The following is a 6093-nucleotide window of genomic DNA, read 5'->3' on the forward strand; positions in this document are numbered from 1 at the left end:
TGCTGCAGCACAAGCCCTCCACACTTCCTGGGCCTCTTCCCCTTTCCTTCCACCCAGCTGCCAGACTTGCTTCCAGAAACACACGCTGACCTTGTAACCCTCCTGGACACAAACCTCTGATGGCTCCCAAGTGCCTACAGAACAGGCGAGTGTCACCATGGGCCCCCAGCTTGCTGCTGGTGGTATACCTCCACTTCTGGTTTCAGCCACAAGTTACCCTCTGCCTCCATGCCTTGGTCCACGCCCTCCTTTCACTTGGAAAACCACTTCTTTCCCACTCAACCCAGCTTGCTCTTACTCATCCTTTTTCAGGGACCCAGTCAAATGTGGCCTCTTCTCGGAGGCTCCCCGGGGCCTCCAGAAGCTGTGATTTTAGGATCTCATTGCACCTTGGTGACTGCAGTGGGTCTCCTGCCCGATGGCGGGATCCTAGAAGGCGGGGACTTTGGCTGCCAGTGCCCTGCGCAGAGCCTAACACCGTAGCTGGGCGGTTCCTGAAATCCACACTCCTGGCCTGCCTACCTTCTACTGGGTTCCTGGTGTTGTCTGCATCAGGGGACTGGGAAAACCCCAGCTGGCGCCATTTCCTGTGCTCCACATCCGTGCAGATCTTCTTTGTCCCAGGCTCTTCCTCTCCGGAGAGCTCCTTATCTGAGGACGGTCCAGTGCACAGCAGCACGCCTGAAGGAGCCAGCCTGCGATTTCCTGCCTCAGCCTCTCTGGATTTGAGTCAGAAGGTCTGAGTTTAGAGCCAAGCTCTGAACCTCTTTCCAGCTCAGTGACCTTGGCCACTGCTTTCACCTCTGCTAAACCTCGGGCTTCTTAATCTACAAAATAAAGTGTTTTGTTTGTTGGGTTGTTTAGCAAACATTTGTTGCTAAAAGTAAAAGTGTGTTCCCCAACCAATTCTTTTCTCACAGTGAACACTTTACAGTGTACCTGCCCAGACCTTTTCTATGCATTTACAAAATGCTTAAATTTTATCGTCTTTGGTCAAAAAAAGAATTGCATGCACACAGTCTTCTATGCCTTGCTGTTTTCACCCAACTGATTTGATGCTCCGTCACATAGATCCCTCTTGTATCAGGGCCTTACCTCGCAGCACACGAAGGATGCAGAATCCATTTTGCTGGGCTCTTCACAAAAGATATTTTAACTGTTTCCTTAAAAAAAGTTTTTTGTTATTAAATTAAAGTTTTTATTTTGTGATAATTGTAGATCAACATGCATTTGTAGAAATACTACAGAGAAATCCCACGGACCCTCTACCCAGTTTCTCCCCAGTGGTGATGTCTTTCAAAACAGTATGTCGCCACCAGGATATCAACACTGGACACAGCAGTCAGAACGCAGAACATTTTCATCTCCATGAGGGGCCTTCCCTGTCCTTTTTCAGCCCCACCTACTTTCCTCCCATCCCCACCCCTGCTCCCCGCATCCCTGGCCCTTTAGCTCTGGCCACCAGTGCCCTAACTTCTATTTCTACAATTTTGTCATTTCAAGAACTCTATATAAATGACAGCACACCAGCACACAGAATGTAACCTTTGAGATTGTTTTTTTTCCACTTAGCATAATTCCCTCTACTTTCATGCAGGCTGTTGGATGTATCAGTATTTTGTTTCTTTTTACTGCTGAGCACTGTTCCATGGGACAGATCGGCCACAATTTGCTTAATCATTCACCCCTGAAGGACATCCAGTTATTCGGGGATATTACCAATATAGCTGCTATACGGGTGCCTGGGTGGCTCAGTCGGTTGAGCGACTGATTCCTGATCTCAGCTCAGGTCATGATCCTGGAGTTGTGGGATTGAGCCCCAAGTGGGGCTCTGCACTAAGCAGGGAGCTTGCTTAGGATTCTCCTTCTCTCTCTCTCTCTCTTTCTCTCTCTCTCCTTCCCCATCTACTCCTCCCCTACTTGAGCACACATGCACGCTCTCTCTTATAAAGTAAAAAAAAAAAAAGTAAAAAGCTGCTATAAACATTTGTGTACAGGTTTTGTGGAAAAACAAATTTAATTTCTGTAGGATAAATGCCCAGAAGTGCAAATATGGGATTGTATAGCAGTTTACATGTGTTGTTTTATAAGGAACTACCAAACTGATTTCCAGGGTGACTGTATCATTTTCCATCCCTGCCAGCAACGTATAAGTGATCCAGTTTCTCTATTAACATTCAGTGTTGTTCCTATTTTTTATTTCAGTCATCCTAACAGTACGTAGTGATATCTCATTGTGGTTTAAATTTGCACTTCCCTGATGCCTAATGATGTTGAGCATCTTTGGTGCAATGTCTCTTCATGCCATTTTCGAATCAGCTTTTGTTTTGTTTTGTTTTACTGTTGAGGTTTGAGAGTTCTCTGTATATTATCCTAGATAACCAATTCTCGGTCAGATATGTGGGTTGCAAATATTTTCTCCCAGTCTCTAGCTGGTCTTTTCATTCTTCTAAGAGGGTCTTTTGGAGAGCAAAATTTTCCATTTGGACAAACTCCAATTTATCAGTTTTTTCTTTTTCTTTTCTTTTCTCTTTTTTAAAAGAGAAAACTCGAGCAGGGGAGGGCCAGAGAGAGAGAGAGAGAGAATCTTAAGCAGGCTCCATGCCCAGTATGGAACCCAACTTGGGGCTCGATCTCACTACCGTGAGATCATGACCTGAGCCAAAATCAAGAGTCAAACTCTTAACTGACTGAGCCACCCAGGCGCCTCACCAGTTTTTTCTTTTATAGACTATGCTTTTGCCTTCAAGTTTAGGAACTCTTGGCTTCACTCTAAATCCTGAAGATTTCTTCCTATGTTTTTTCCTAAAACATTTAGGGTTTTACATTTTACATGAAGCCCATGATCTGTTTTGAATTAGGTGTGAAGTTTGGGTCCAAGTTCACTTTTTGCCTATAGATGTTCAACTGCCCTAGCACCGTTTGTTGAAAAGGTTATCCTTCCTTCATTGAATTGCTTTCACATCTTTGTCAAAAATCAGTTGGACATCTTTGTGTGAGTCTATTTCTGGGTTCTCTGTTCTATTCTGTTGATCTATTTGTCTAATTCTCTGCCAGTACTGCACAGTTTTGGTTACTCTTCTTTTTCATAATTTGCTTTTTTTTCTTTTCAAAATTATTTTAGATATTCTAGTTCATTTGCTTTTCATATAAATTTGAGGATAATTTTGTCAATATCTACAAAAGAATTCTTTGTAAGGGGTTTTGATAGGAACTGTAATAAATCCATGTAGCAAATTGGGGAGAACTGACATGTTCACTATGTTGAGTTTTTCAACCCATATATCTGGTCTGTGTCTCCATTTTTTTTTAGATGTTTGATTTCTTCAACAGAGTTTTGTAGTTTTCAGAATCTTAGTTTTTCAGTTGTATTAAATTTGCATGTAAGGATTTTATTTTATTTTTTTGATCAATTGTAAATTGTGTTGTATTTTTAAATACTAGTGATCATTGCTTCTTGGCCTTTTGGGTAAGATCAAGTGTAGTATCTGTTCTTATCAGTTTAAATACCAGTGATCATTGTTAGTACATAGAAATACAATTTATTTTTGCATGATTATCTTCAATCCTGCACCCTATCTGCCTCACTTATTCATTCTAAAAATTTTTTTGTAGATAGATCCCTTAGGGCTTTCTAAGTCATTTGTAAATACGTACATTTCTTATTTTGTGTGTGCAATTAAGATGTGTCACTTTTATTTAATAATCTTAGATTGGGGACCCTCTTATTTCTTCCTTTACAAATTGTATCCATTTTATTTCCTTTCTTGCTTTACTGCTGTGGATAGAGATTCCAGTATGATACTGCATAAGAGTGGTGAGAGTGGACATTCTTGCTTTGTTCCCAGCCATTGACGGAAAGTATTCAGTCTTTCATGGGTAAGAATAATATTAGCTGTAGGTTTTCTGGAGGTGCTTTGTATTAAACTGAGGGAGTTAACTCTATTCTTAGTTTGCTGAGAGGTTTTGTTTTGTTTTTAACTGTGAATGGGTATTATATTTTGTCTAATGCTTTTTCTCTGTCCATTGATATAACTATATGATTTTTCATCTTTAATGTATGTCATGGTGGATTACATTGATTAATATTTGAATATTGAGCCAGCCTCGCATATCTGGGATTAAATAGCATTTGATCATGGTGTATAATTCTCTTCCTAAATTGCTGAATGCTATATGCTGAAATTTTGCAACTATATTCATGAGTGACAGTAGTATGTAGTTTTATTTGAAACAATGTTTTAATGTTTATTTTATTTTTGAGAGCATGAGCAGAGGAAGGAGAAAGAGAGAGGGACACACAGAATCGGAAGCAGGCTCCAGGCTCTGAGCTGTCAGCACAGAGCCAGACACGGGGCTTGAACTCCCAAGCCGTGAGATCATGACCTGAGCTGAAGTCGGAAGCTTAACAGACTGAGCAACCCAGGTTCCCCTAGTTTTACTTTTTTATATGTTTTTGTCTGGTTTTGGTATTGGGGTAATACTAGCTTCATAAAATGAATTGAGAAGCATGTCTTCTTCTTTTATTTTCTGGAAGAGATTGTGTAAAACTGCTGTTAGTTCCTTAAAGGTTTGCTAGAATTCTGTGGTGAAACTATCTGGGTCTGGAGATCCCTTTTCTTTAATATTTTAAAATTAAGAATCTATTTCTTAAATAGCTACAGGTATATTCAAATGACCTATTTCACACTGGGTGAATTATAACTTTTGCTTTTCAAGAAATTGGTCCATTTCATCTAAGCTGTCATACTTACATCTTTGGAATTGTTCACACTATCTTATTAAAAAAAAAAAACAAAACTTTAAGGGCCCCTGGGTGGCTCGGTTGGTTGAGTGTCTGACTTTGGCTCAGGTCATGATCTCAGGTTTCTGGGTTCAAGCCCCACGTCGGGCTCTGTGCTGGAGCCTGTTTCAGATTCTGTATCTCTCTCTGACCTTCCCCTGCTCATGCTGTCTCTCTCTCTCTCTCTCAGAAATAAATAAAACATTAAAAAAATTTTTTAAAAATAAATAAAAATAAAAAATTTTAATGCTTATTTATTTTTGAGAGAGAAAGAGTGTGAGGAGGGGAAGGGCAGAGAGAGGGAGACACAGAATATGAAGCAGGCTTTAGGCTCTGAGCTGTCAGCATAGAGCCCAGCCTGGGACTCGAACCCATGAACCTCAAGATCATGACCTGAACTGAAGTCGGATGCCCAACTGACTGAGACACCCAGGTACCCCCATGCTATCCTATTTTTATCCTTTTGATGTCTGCAATGCTTATAGTGATATTTTGTTCCCGATATTATCCATTTATGTGTGTCTTTTCTTTTTTCTTTTTCTAGCCAGTCTTGCTAGAAAGTTGCCAACTTTATTGATCGTTTCAAAGAATCAGCTTTTTGGTTTCATTTTCATTTTTCTGTTTTCAATGCCATTGACTTATGCTCATAACCTAATAATTTCCTTCTGCTCACTTTGATTTATTTTTGCTATTCTTTGCATTCGTTTTTGAGATATGAGCTTAGGTCATTGACTTGAGAATTATCCTTTTATCTACTATAGCATTTAATGCTATAAATTTTCCTCTCAGCACTGCCTTAGCCATATCTCACAAATTTTGACATATTATATTTTCATTTTTGTTTAGTTCAATATATTTTAACATTTTTTCCTTGAGATTTCTTGTTCGACCCATCATTATTTAAAAGTGTATGTATAAATTTTGAGTATTTGGAGATTTTCTTATTAGCTTTCTTTTATCAAGCTGTTAATTCATAGTTTGATCCCATTGTGGTTAGAATGTAATTCTATTTATCAACATGATGTATTGTTATTTTAGAAAAATGTTTATTTATTTTGGGAGAGAGAGAGAGAGAGAGAGAGGAAGGGACAGAGAGAGAGAAAGTGAGAGAGAATCCCAAGCAGGCTCCCCACCGTCAGCACAGAACCAAGGCACAGGGCTTGATTCCACGAACCACGAAATCATGACCTGAGCCGAAATCAACAGACACCTAACCGACTGAGCCACCCAGACATCCTGATTTATCATTGATGTTAACCTTGACCACCTGGATAAGATCATGTTTGTCAAGTTTTTTATTATAAAGCTAC

The 6093-nt window shown here is 39.8% G+C and overlaps 1 pseudogene; it reads left to right on the top strand.

Moving 5' to 3' along the window:
* The first annotated feature begins 3449 nt into the window (after positions 1–3449).
* LOC120233708 lies at positions 3450–3579 on the top strand (annotated as a pseudogene).
* The last annotated feature ends 2514 nt before the right edge of the window (positions 3580–6093 follow it).

This window comes from Hyaena hyaena, unplaced genomic scaffold, assembly GCF_003009895.1.
Source record: "Hyaena hyaena isolate Hyena2069 unplaced genomic scaffold, ASM300989v1 scaffold_95, whole genome shotgun sequence".
Classification (NCBI taxonomy): Eukaryota; Metazoa; Chordata; class Mammalia; order Carnivora; family Hyaenidae; genus Hyaena; species Hyaena hyaena.